At 36.8% G+C, this 13,111-nt stretch overlaps 1 long non-coding RNA gene across 2 annotated transcripts; it reads right to left on the bottom strand.

Moving 5' to 3' along the window:
* Positions 1–3,967: 3,967 nt before the first annotated feature.
* Positions 3,968–12,792, bottom strand: LOC121961967. Of its 2 annotated transcripts, none has more exons than XR_006107099.1 (7): positions 12,171–12,792; positions 10,211–10,286; positions 9,866–9,973; positions 8,992–9,060; positions 8,382–8,741; positions 5,713–8,245; positions 3,968–4,733 (listed from the first exon to the last, which is right to left on the bottom strand). It is a non-coding gene; the product is annotated as an uncharacterized LOC121961967 (long non-coding RNA). The 2 variants fall into 2 exon arrangements; XR_006107098.1 differs by having other exon boundaries at positions 3,968–4,736.
* Between the last annotated feature and the right edge of the window lie 319 nt (positions 12,793–13,111).

A 13,111-nucleotide genomic window follows, 5' to 3' on the forward strand; every position in this document is an offset into this window, starting at 1 on the left:
TATACAAGTTGATTAATGTAAATATGTTGCCTAGTGTTTTTATTATTATTGTTATTTAATGTAGAAAATGTCATTCCTTTGTTGAACGTGGAGTTTTCGGTCTCTGTGTTTCAGACTGTCCTGGTCAGGAAATGCCAGTGAGGCAGGCAGAGCCCAGTCCTGTTTACACTGACGGAGATAAAGCTCCTCCTGAGTCTTTGTCTTCCTCTGCCAAATGATACCAACTGATACATGCTGTCTCTTTCTCTCTGTCTGTCTCTCTCTGCTTCCCCGAGGCTGCAGGAACTAATCCGAAACCCCAGGACGAACCTATTTATACCTAATAAAAATGCTCCTGTGTGTATTTTCACACATTTATCTCTGGCGACCCACTTTATTTCATTTTATTTAAATCTTCAGCGTGTGCACAATACTGTTTTTCGGGGCAATGCTGCAACCCACTAACCTACATTTTATTCAGACCATTTCTACATTTTTGGAGGAGCTCAGCAACGTGGTGCATTGCCAACAGCAGGTCAAGGAGCCATCTACGTTTTCTCAATTTCCTGACCCACTTCCTTCCAAACAATGTTGTACTGACCGATCCAGGAAGTTTTTATGGGATTATAGGATTTTTGGAGTCACATTACAAAAGCAGAAAGAACAGGGATATGCGTTATAATACACATTTAGAGTGTAATAAAGTTTTAGCGATGGCAATAAGAAAATGCATGCCTTAAGATGGATCTCCTTTAGTTTTTAGAAACACAAACTTCCCTACCCCTAAAACGTATATTCACATAGCTTGTGTACTTATTTTTGTCTCTCTGCTTTTAATGTTTCGACTCTCTCTTGCTATTCTTTATGCCTCACTTTTATATCACTGTATATAAAATATCACTGTAATATTCAGATTTAATGTGAAAGTCTTTACCAACACAGCTGTACTGATGATTGCTACCTAAAATATGAAGGAAAGAAGGAATATTTTCAATCTGTAAATGTAATTTGTTAATTATTTAACAGTTCAGTTATTGGACTGAATTGGAAAAATTCCTTGGAAGTTTTCTTGAAAGAAATACCAAACTTCACACTGATTCCTTGTTGAATTATACGATGTTAAGGAATTTATTCCCTCCAAATGCTTAAATGGCATCAGACTCAGGATAAGGCTTATTGCCAAGTCAGTTTTCACTTACAAGGTAATTGCCTTACAAAAACAAGAAAAAAAAGTTGTCTGCAGGTGAGTTTTTACATGAACATTACCAATAATAAACAAATGCCACCATAAATCAACAGCTACTTTTAAACTCAACACAAATAACTGAGTTATTAATCTCAGATTTTCCTGACAATTATTACCAAATTCTATAGTTATTTGCAGAAAACTCGACGAAACTGTACAGGGATTAAGAGAGTCAGGATTTATTATTTTTGACATGCAGATGATGCAAAGAAAAATAAAAGTGGTGGTTATAAGTAGTTCAACGCATGTACTTACCTTCACATGCCAGCAGATGGCAGCCTTGTACAATAGTGATTTTAACTATTTATCTTTATTAAAACATACATTATGTATGGACCTTATTTATGTTCAGTGCATGACACACATATCTGTGATTGGCTTTAGTTAAACCTAACAAACACTGAGTGTGTAGTTTATAGTAAATCAGGATGTATGGTTTTCATAGATATACTGACAATACGGGGGTCTCTCAGTGGTTTCCAGAACAGAAGCGCTCGTCACTGAAAAATGCAATTTTTAAAAGAAATCTCCAAGTGTTCTAGGTTTATGATTACAAATCATCACATGGATTTTTCTGTTTAACAAACAGCATTAACCCCAAACCTGCTACAACTTTATGAGACCTAATTTAGCATGGAAATGGTCCACATACGCTCCACCCTTATCTTGTGTTGAGCTACATCTAAAATCACCTTTATCCCTCACAGGATTAATAAAGTATTTCTAATCTATTCTGAAAACCACCTGTCCCACCTTAAAAAGACACTAAAGAAATCTGTGGTGGCTCTCAGAGGTAAACATCAGGCTGCAATGCTTCTAATCATGATTATTTCTGGTCAACAATTTAACACAATAACTGATTGACTTGGTCACATTATGTATTTATTAAACATTACAAAACACTTTTCACACATACATATTTTAAAATAGAATTCATCTGTAGGGAGCCCAGTGCCTATAAGACATACTGCAACATCTGAGACATTCAACTACTGACATTTAAGTGTTACAATAAAGCAGCGATATGTGTGTGTCTTTCTCGAGAACCATTCATCCAATCCACTTTACACTTGGCAGGGATATTGCAGGAGATATATTTCAATATTTTTCTATCAAAACATCACAGTGAATCTATAGCTGTTAGAGGCTCAGGTGCTTTATTGCTTAACACCAAAAGAGAGGCAGTGTTGAGTTTGTGTGAGTGATTCTCGAGAAAATTGTAATCAGCAATTCCACGGGCCAAGCAATCAGTCCATTATTAACACATAAAAAAAAACCATATTTCTCTATGATAATAGTCAGAGTGCAGCTTGAGGTCAGTGATGGAAAAAGGCCACAGTGGACTGACTAAAATGCACACGTCAAGACACATTTTGGCAGAGCCGTGAAAAACATCAGCATCTGCATTAAAAAACATTCCCACAGGAAATGCACCATATTTGATATTTTGCTGACATCCGATATATAACACATTTGTGCAATTACTGATATAAATATATCCTATTTTTCCCCCACATACATACTGATATAGTGATGGCAGCCAGCAGACAGACATTAAATGCAATGCTTTTCAGTGAATGCAAAATGTCTTCATTGTGCAGAACAAGTAAAATACTTAATTTCAGGATTTTGTACATCTTCACTTTGTCAATAAAATATCAGTTTATCCTGCATGCTGGCAGATTTAAATATTTCATTTTAAAGCCAATATCTGCCAGTACAAATCAGGTGCATCCAAACAGGAAATAAACAGGGACTCATTTTAACTCTTTGTGCAGCTGGTTTGAAATTGCCTATAGCCTTACTTAAACCTGACACTATCCAAATGTACAGTAAAGAGGCTGCCGAACCTAAGTGGGGAGAAAGACCCCCCTTCTTACTGTTTCGTGTCATTCCACTAACTGAAACATTCGGTGATGCCTCCGTAAATGAAATAATAACTGCCATCCTGAGAGTTCAACAGCTGTACCGATTAGATCGTACCGTCTGGATTGGTGGCTGTAGCTCAGATTAGCTCTTTCTGTGCACATGTCAAATTATTCTTGAGCAAGATACTGAACAACTATTTTGCTCTGGATGGCTTTTCACAACGTGTACATGGTTCATCCTTGAAACCTGTGTAAATAACACAGATTCCTAACAAAAGCACATGAAAAAAAATAGAGCAACTTTGCCAGCAATGAAAAGAAAATACAATCATAACATTTACTGAAACATAGCACAAAATGTAATAACAAAATAAAAACAGTGAAGAAAGTGCAAATATACTTACTAATATACTTAAATATATAAACTTCCAGTAACATAATTTTGAATACATAATTAAAATATTTAATTTTTTTCTCCTAGTTTTTAGGTAATTGCCCATAATTTTCTTCCTCGTTTTCTTTTGGGGTCATTTTTCTTGTCACAATTATGAATATGTAAAGATACTAATCAATTACAGTTTTTACCCAGCTTTTTTCTTTTTAAAATCCACTAGTTACTTATTTTTAATTTTCTTGATACTTTGTGCAAAAATAGGCAACAAGCAACTTTGCAAGTTTTTGAAAGAAATGCTTGTGAAAGGAACCTGAAAGCAGCAGAAAAAAGCTTATATAGATACAGGTTTCAAAGGTTTAAGCTGAGTAGCAGTTTGATATGTAGTTTTAAAGTGTGTTGTGTGGTCAAAAGACTAGAAAGGTGCAATACAAGGCAAGATAGATTTACCATTTAGTTGTAGTGGTAGCAGCTTTTTAAAAAAAAAAAAAAAAAAAGGCACGTGAGGGTCTGAAAAGTCATAAAATGAGTTTTCAAAATACAGTATATACACATGCTGTATTTCTAAAGGCAACTTTGTTCTCTGGGTTGATTGTTTTATAGGTGGCGTGGTAGGTTGCATATCTGAGTGTTGATCGTTTTTTATCTTGATATGTAGCGGAGCATTAACACTTTCTCATAATAATGCCTTATATGTTACTTTTGGTTTTTAAAAAAATATTTTTTTTCTTCATAAAAAGTAGACATGAAACCATTGTTGAAATCGTCTGAAACATCCAATATTCTAACACAACTGCAGTAATAATAATAACAAAATCTCAGCTATAGTATAAGAGCGAAAGGGAGGCGGAGTTAAGTGAGGTCACAGACACCCACAGGGAGTAATGTGGGAGCTGTGACTCTCCTAAAGTGCAAAGTCTGGTATGTGGGGATTCTACATACTGCAGTCAGAATTAAATCTGTCAGTATCAATGAAAAACAAGTGCTTGCAGGATTCAAAATAAATTACAAAAATCAAAGAAATTCATTGCAATAGTAAACATTCTTGGATCCCTTTAACTTGACTTTAGGATGTTGTTCCAGTCTGAATGTATATGCTGATTTTTTCATGTTAGGGATTTTGCAGAGGAAGATGAGCAGGGCAACATTTCAAGCTTTCAGGAATCCTCTCAGTACAATAACAATGTCTTCTGGGAAATGTGTTGCTTGGAGAATGATTAGCTTCCTAAAACTGTCTTACTTCCACTTTCTGCTGAAAAACATAAGCACAAAAAAAAGTATTAATTGCAAAACACCTTTATGTCTGTCCAAATTTATCCTAGTACACAGTGATATTTTTGTACATTATACAAGTTCAACTATTAAGATTAAATAGTCATCTAATCAGGGTTTGCCCATACATTAGTTTGTGAGCACCCACCACAAGAAAAACACCTTGCCCCATGTTTTCATTTTCTATTTTCAGAGTGTCATTGGCAGCGCTATTACAATATATGCTGTTTGGTTATTAATTACACCACACTCTTGGAGTGCAGCGCGTACTCTGGGCACAGATGGAGCAGCAGAACGCCCAAGGCAATGTAAGTAAAATTTTGGGGCACCAAATCGCTCAGTTTTTAGAGTTTCTAAGTTTACCGTTGATTAAACGGCGTCTAAAAGTTTGCATTCCCTTGTCTCTGTGGTACGCACCCCTTCCATCCATCGACTTAATCTGATATAATTTTCCCCATACTTAGTAGAAAATCACTCAAATATTCAAAAAAACAAATCTAAAACATGTATTCTCCACACACATCTTCAATATGGTAGCAAAAGAGATCAATACATTTAGCAGTTTCGACCAAGTCGGCATTTGAACAAACTTCCCTTTCTCTTCCTGAGATACGACGAGCATAAGAGGTTTTGCAGAACATCACAGCATCAGTTTGTGTGATTTCTTTTATAATTCACGGATTAATGCTTGCTTGGACAAATACATGTTTCACAATGTCACAGTGGCCTTGATATTTGACCGCCAAATTCTAATCAGTTCGTTCTCGAGTCCAAGAGGACATCTGTGCCAAATCTGAAGGAATTCTCTATTGGTGTTCTTGAGATATTGGATTCACGAGACTAGAACATACGTACAAATGTGAAGTCCAAAAAACATTATGCCTCTGGCCACGGCTGTCACTTTTGCAGAGGCATAAAAACAAATAGCCTAATTCATTTATCAATAATATACTCACATTTTGTTGCTTCTTTATGGCAGCCATCAGAGCATGTGTCATGTTGGAGTAAGCATCAGCTTTGGTGAGAATGGGTCGATCCTTCAATCTAGGATGGAGCGCTAATGCCAGGCACGGCGTCTCCCTCTCACTGGAAACACTCTTTCCCAAATCTTGAGCTACAGCAACCTTGATGTCCTTCCACTGTCTGTCGTCCGAGCTTTCCTTCTGTGCTCATGACAAACTTGGCATGATTTAATGAAATGATGTTTACATGATCTTCTTTGGCATCAACCAAGGTGGCTTTCCTCATTGGCTTGGTTTGGCACTTCTGCACATGCGATGTGAGCCTGGCTCAATGTTAAGACGTCCTTTGCACTCATTCTGGCCTCTGCTGGCGGAAGTGCTGCATGGAGGCCAGGTTGCTGCTTTAGTTGTCTTTCTATCATGCCAGAACAGCTCCACCTTGTGTCGTCATCTGGGATCAGCCTGGATTTTAATAGCTACAGTTGGTTTGTGTTTCAGCTGGTGGCTGCTCGAGGCACATCTGATCCTGCAGCGTATTGTCAAGATTGTTCCCAATTCCACTGCTTTCAGTAAAGTAAGATTCAGGCTTTAAGGAAAACTGTTTTTGGTTCATGTCCACAAGTCCAGCCACAAAGTTCATATTGGATGTGTTATCTGTTACAATTGCAGGATCTTTTGCTTACAATCTCCACTCGGTAACAGCTTTCTGTAGTAACACTACTAAGTTCTATCTCCAGTGTGTGTGTCATGCTTCTCTCTAGTTTGTAGTACGAGTCCTGCTTCCACTCAGCTGATACATGATGAGCTGTTATGGTTACGTACAATTCAGCGGCCCTCAATGTCCAAGCATCGTATGTCCAAGAAAGTCCCAGCTGAGCTGAGATCCCGGCACGCTCGTTTTTAACCCCATGTGCAACTTGAACACCGCGATGTCGCTGAGTTGTAGGTCGTGGTTTAACAAGAATCCACTGTATTCACCATATTATGGAAGCCTTCACTCTGTACAACACTGAGAGTGCATGTCTTTGCAGATAAAGTACTAACTGAGTTATCTTGGTTGCATCAGATGAGGTCGGTGGTAATGTCGAAGTCTTGACTTAATGCAGAGGGACAAACTCATTTAACGCAAGCCGTTTGCTGCAATATTAAATCACAAAAATGGCAAGTTATTCAGCCCGGAGGGTGAAGATTAGAAGTCACGGTCTAAAATGACGTCTCACAACTGGGGTACAGCAGACAAGCGGTTGTATCTAGTCTGCCGGGCAATCAGCCAGTAAGGCCGGGTGACTGCCGACTAGATTTCACTGCACATGTGATGTACCCCAACTGTGTGGCATTACTTCAGACAGAAACTTCTCCTCTTTCCACCCTCCTTGGTCAGGCCCAGTTCAGACCAAAGATTATAAAACCGTAACAGAGAAAAGTTGCAGCCGTGTGAACTGGCTGGTCATAGCTTGAGTCATGCCTGCTGCTGGTGTCATTTGCTATAACAAATTATATAAGTACTAAAAACAGCTACAATGACATCACCTACTGATTTGCTGACGTCCCACACTGATTTGTGGGGTCAAATGCAGCAAGGATGAATCACTGGGTGCTGCCATGTTTATGTTTTGGCCATTTTATCACTCAGAGATGCAGCTACACCAAATATCACTTTCCACACTCTTATCTTAAGGAGCTTCAAATAATATTCAGCTACAAAATAAGCCGGGACATGTGGAAATCAGAATGGAAGTATTGAGTCGTTGCTTTCGAGATGATGCATCGTCTCGTCCAGTCGCATTGGTGTAAACTGGCAGGTTATTAGAACACTGCAGACCAGTGCACTGCAAGTACTTACTACTATACTACTACTACTACTACTACAACAAATGGTGGAAATAAGTAACTATAATATGTTAGGGTAGGAAGACTCATTTAATTTAGTTTACTTAATTCAATTAGCGTCTCTCAAAGGGACAATATCTAGTATGTAACAAATGATGATACGCTTTATGTTATGTTTACGTGCTGAGATAGGCATGTTGTGGCTGTTGTTGTTTTTCTTAAGATGGTTGTATTTTCTATATATTGAAGCATTTGGGTTTTTCTTTCTTTATATGATGTTTGATTAATCCTAAGTCTTAAATAAAAATTTAAATGACCAAAAAAAAGTCTTGTCATGAATCTTTGGTCTGAACTGGGCTTAAAGTGTGCTCTCAAACGTTGAGGCTGACTGATGAATTTGTGTTCTGCGTTTCATATCCCAAACTGTTGTCTGAGACTGAATCTTCTCGTTTCAGCTCCATTTCAATGACTGAATCTTCTCGTTTCGGCTCCATTTCAATGACTGAATCTTCTCGTTTCGGCTCTGGATTGATTGGATCTTGTTTTTTGGGCGGAGATCGCCTGAATAAAAGGCAACACAAACCCAGCAGAGCTACTCCTGTCAGTCCCAGCGAACAGTAGAGACCGACTCTTCCTCGACTCTCTTTTGGCAGTTGACTTGTTTTCGGTTTCTTAGGTTCAGACATACCCCTCGCTGCTGTAAAGAGACCAAACAAATCTGTCATTCATGTGCACATTATACATTTTACTCAAAAAGAAAATATATTATCCACAACAGATTAAGTATTTTCCCAAATAGAAGAAGTAAAGATTGAGGTTCTGATGCCGCTTACCAGTGACATTGAGCAAGCTTCTCCCGCTGTCCGTCCCATTACTTGTGACAACAGTACACAGGCACAGGCCCGAGAGATCAGTCGTAAGTCTGGAAATATTCAGTCTGAGTCGTCCTTGTTTGAGGAGGTCTTTGTCATATTGGACTCGCTCTCTGAACTGTTTACTCTGTGACCATTTCAACTCTTCACCTTTAAACAGATGAAGTATGATTGGGTGCCCGCGATCAGCTAACAGTTCACAGTAGATTTCTGTGGGGTAGTCTGGACTGTCAGCGTTGGTTGGAAATGTCCATTCCAGTAAGACGTCCTGGTTCTCCTCTGCTTCATAGTAGGTCTGTGTTGCATTCACATTAAATGTCCCTGTCGTGGAAACAGGGGGGGGGCATGAGAACCAGACAAACTGACAACTTTAGTATGTGAGCCCTTAAATTCCATCCATAGATGTGTCTGTAGTTGGTCTCAGTGCATATCTCGTTTGCAGGTGGGAAACTAATCACTAGTTCAACTGATTCTGTAAATTCTTTGAGAATATTTTAAATAGAAGCAATAAAATCTGTAGTGTATGGTGACATTTCTCTTTGCAAATATGAAATTAAAGGTGTAAACTAACCACAGACAGAGGGGTTCTGGGTGAAAAGCAGCAGGCTCACGAGCAGCAGGATGCTCTGGGACATCTTCCCTATAAAAAGACAGATGTGCCGAGTCAGACATGCAAGTGAAATATTGCAGGTATAAAGAGGAAAGACCAACAGTCCAACTTCATCATTATTACAACACCCAACAGTTTCTGTTAAAGAGCTTCTACATGCAGAACTGTTTTATTTAAGGTACAAACTAAAATTTATTGATAAATTATGTCACAATTTCCATATGAATATTTCAGTTATAGCCAAAAATGTCACAATGGCCTTGACCTTTGACCACCAAAATCTCATTTTCTAGTATCCTGACATGGATGAAAGTGGTGGTGTAAATCAAAAGTTGTATCACAACAAAATATTTGGGACGGCTGGGACCGTTTGCATAAAGAATCGAATGCAGAGATACTTTAACTGGAGATGTTTTAATACTACCTTGTATTCAGCAATTTCACTCAATACATTAAGAGTACTGAGTGATAGTATTATATATTTTTTGTACAATAAAACAATTTTGGTTTGATTTAATCCACATGCCTTCAACTGATGTCAGCTGTAATTTGTACTTTTGATTAGTTGTATTTCATTTGTAATTGTCATTTTTTTCAATTTAGTTTAGTTTTCAGTAATTTCTGTTTAGAATCTAGCTTTTAAATTTTTTAACCTCAGTAAGAGTTTTTTTTTGTATTTTTATTTTGAGTTTGTTTTATAAGTACACAAAATAATTTATCATAACTTTCTGTGAAATGTCTAGTTTTTATTCTTTTTTCAGTTAACTCAAAACGTTTGTTTCACACTTAGTTTAGTTTTGATTTACTATAATAACCGTAGTCTGAAAAGTCCTACCTGTTCACATGGTTTTGCTACATGTCTGCCAGCTGGTCCCAGAAACAAAGGCTCAAGTGCAAATGAGGTAGATGGCTTTTCTGGCTTCATCTCATCAGTGACACTGACCTGAAAATGAAACACAGTTATTTAAAAAAGTTCTTACACTCTGGTCAAATGTCCATGAATACCAAAGACACTGCATGCATGTAAAAGGTTTGCACTATGTGTTGTTAATGTTACTGGTATTCAGGTCAAAAGAAGCAGCTGACTCTGTTCGTGGTCATGACGTCACAATGGGCATCAAGTTCACAAACTCAGTACTAGGTTAAATTAACAATAAGGTATATAATAAATGTTACTTACGAAAAACTCCAGTTAGCTGGAGCACCTGATCCTTTCCTAATGTTCTGTTTGTTAGCTGCCTTTTTGGTCGTGGTGCCTGGAGGAGTAAAGAGAAAGTTAACGACATGGTCACACTGGACATTCATAACACATGAGTCAAACCTGGCCTGTTATGAGAGCCAATTTGCCACATCTGATCTGCATTTTATGCATTTTATTACAACATTTGCATTAATAAAGAACCAAACCCTGAACTTCAAATTACAAACTACATGTTGACAAAGTTAGCAATTGATACACAGCAAGCAGCTTATTTTAAGATGATCAGGTTACAACTTTTTCACATACCAACCTCTGACCTTTAAGATCACAGGGGGAAAAAAAGACTACTGAGCAAAAATGATGGTGAAAGGTAAAAAGGGTACACATATCTGTAGAATAATTTCACTGTTTCAGGCTTTCTATTTCCACTCCGCTGTTAAAAAAAGCTTCTCAAGAATGAATAGATCATTTAGGACACTTAACACACAAGTTAATCATGATATTTGGCTGCATTTTAATTGTGCACAGTCTATTTTAATCCCTTGAGTGATAGCTGACGCTGATACAAAATACTGGTTATCATTTATATTTAAATATTCCCACAGGTGGGCTGCTGAGTATCACTGTTTCATGTCACGCTATATAATAACAGCTTCATATAGCACCTTTAAACAGCGCTGTAATGTAATTAAGTAATAATACTTTGATACAATACAGAAATATTTTTGGGAGTACCTGTACTCCACTTGAGTTTTTCTATTTATGTCAATTTTCACTTGTACTCCACTACATTTTCTAAACAGAATGGATATTTTCGCTTCATTTCTCCAAAGTATTTTTCAAAATAGGGAAGGAAAAACTGGATTTTGTTATATAAATTCCAATTTAAGACAACCTAATTTTCTTCAAGTGTTGTGTACACTGTATTTTAAGGCAGTGTACATGTTATGAATAAATAAACATATTTATCAGAATGCTGACTGTTTGCCTTTTTAAATTATCAGATTTTTTTCCGTACTTTTACAAACAATACTTAAGTACATTTAATGTAATTACTTTTTGATAATTAAGTACAGTAATTATGAGATACTTTTAGATTTTTAGTAAAGTAATATTCTGTTAGAGGTTAACTCTAACCAAAGTAATTTTCTAGTAAATGTCTGTTTTTTACTCAAACATGACTTTTGGGTGCTTACTTGCCTTTAAAAACAGAGTTTACAAATTGTTACATTACACTTAAAGTGGAAATGTAACTACAGAGATCAAACATCCCCAATTTCTCAGTTTTGAGATCAATAAAGTATATCTATCTATCTATCTATCTATCTATCATTACTGCCGACTCGAGGCCAGACAAAATTAAGGAAGTGTTTAAAATAGATTCAAGGCAATGACATATAAGGACGACAGAACATATTAAGTAATAGATAAAAAACAATAATAACAACAAGTAGGAAAAAACACCAATAGAAGCTCACACAATTAAAAAAAATAAAGCAGTAAACAAGTAAAATTACTAATAATAATAACAGACACATTGAAACCTGAGCAAATGAGCTCGATTCCTTTCAAAAACATGAGAAGGCGGCAAGGAGATGACAAAAGAGATGACCCCAAAACTAGCAAGAACTAATAAAAAGTTTTAATAGTCATCCTTGAACATAATTTTAAATATATAATTGCGACCATTTTCTATAAATTAGTTTTTCCCCTGTAGTAGTTTATTGTTTGGGGAACATTTTCTACCAAAAACATTTCCTTTTATAACAACAACAACAACAACAACAAAATCTCAGCAATCAGAGTTTGAAACATGTAAATGCTACAGAGGCGTCTGAAAGCAGCACAACAAAGTGATGTCGCAGCAGGTTTAAGGGAGGATCAAGACAGAGTAAAATATATATATTATAAGACAAATTCAGATAATAATTTGACTCACAGATTTGAAGACGTCACTGGTAAACAGCCCCGTGCCGCTGACCAAAACGCGCTCGAGACTATATCAGAAAAAATCGGTTTTAACGTCTCTCTTCTTTTCTACGTCACAAACAAACACACACACCCTTAACTCCTATTAGTTGGTGGTTGGTTGGTGTGTGATTGAAGTTTACAGCATACACACTTCGCACTGCCAATAAACGGGCACTTCCCTCAAAACTATATATATCCACGAAGTGCGTAGTCATTTCCGGTTAGCACGTCATGCTAACAAACCCATAGCATAAATCACGGGATTAAATGCATATTGACAGAATCGGCTGCAGCCTAACTATGCTATCACTCTCATACTCTTGACACAAATACAATTCCGTGTCATTATTTGACTTAACCTGCATCGTGCCGTTAAAAAGTCACGTAAAAGCTAAAATGCTAGCAGTGCTACGCCATTCGACCTGAAGAAAACGTGGAGGATGAAATCAAGTTACGGGATGGTTTAAAATCGATCATTTTCGGATTTAAAGCACCGTGAACTTTTGAATTATAACCTAAGACATTTATATCCGTGATAATACACCGATAGGAGACGATGATGACCGATTAATTCGGAGATAAATCGTGAGAAAGCTAGACTCACCATGTGGCTTGGGTGTGGCGTAGACCTTTTCTTCATTGGATTGCGCATGCGTGACCAATTGCTGTACAACAACACCCATAGTCTATATATCTAAGATTTACAGTAAAGATTAATAATTATAATAATTATTATAAATGTAAATGCTACAGAGTAAAGATTTAATAATAAATTACCTTACAGTTTAATTATAATTAATAGTTTAAAAATAAACTAACAGTTTAATTGCGACCATTTTCTATAAATTAGTTTTTCCCCTGTAGTAGTTTATTGTTTGGGGAACATTTTCTACCAAAAAACATTTTATC

This window comes from Plectropomus leopardus, chromosome 23 (assembly GCF_008729295.1).
Source record: "Plectropomus leopardus isolate mb chromosome 23, YSFRI_Pleo_2.0, whole genome shotgun sequence".
Lineage (NCBI taxonomy): Eukaryota > Metazoa > Chordata > Actinopteri > Perciformes > Serranidae > Plectropomus > Plectropomus leopardus.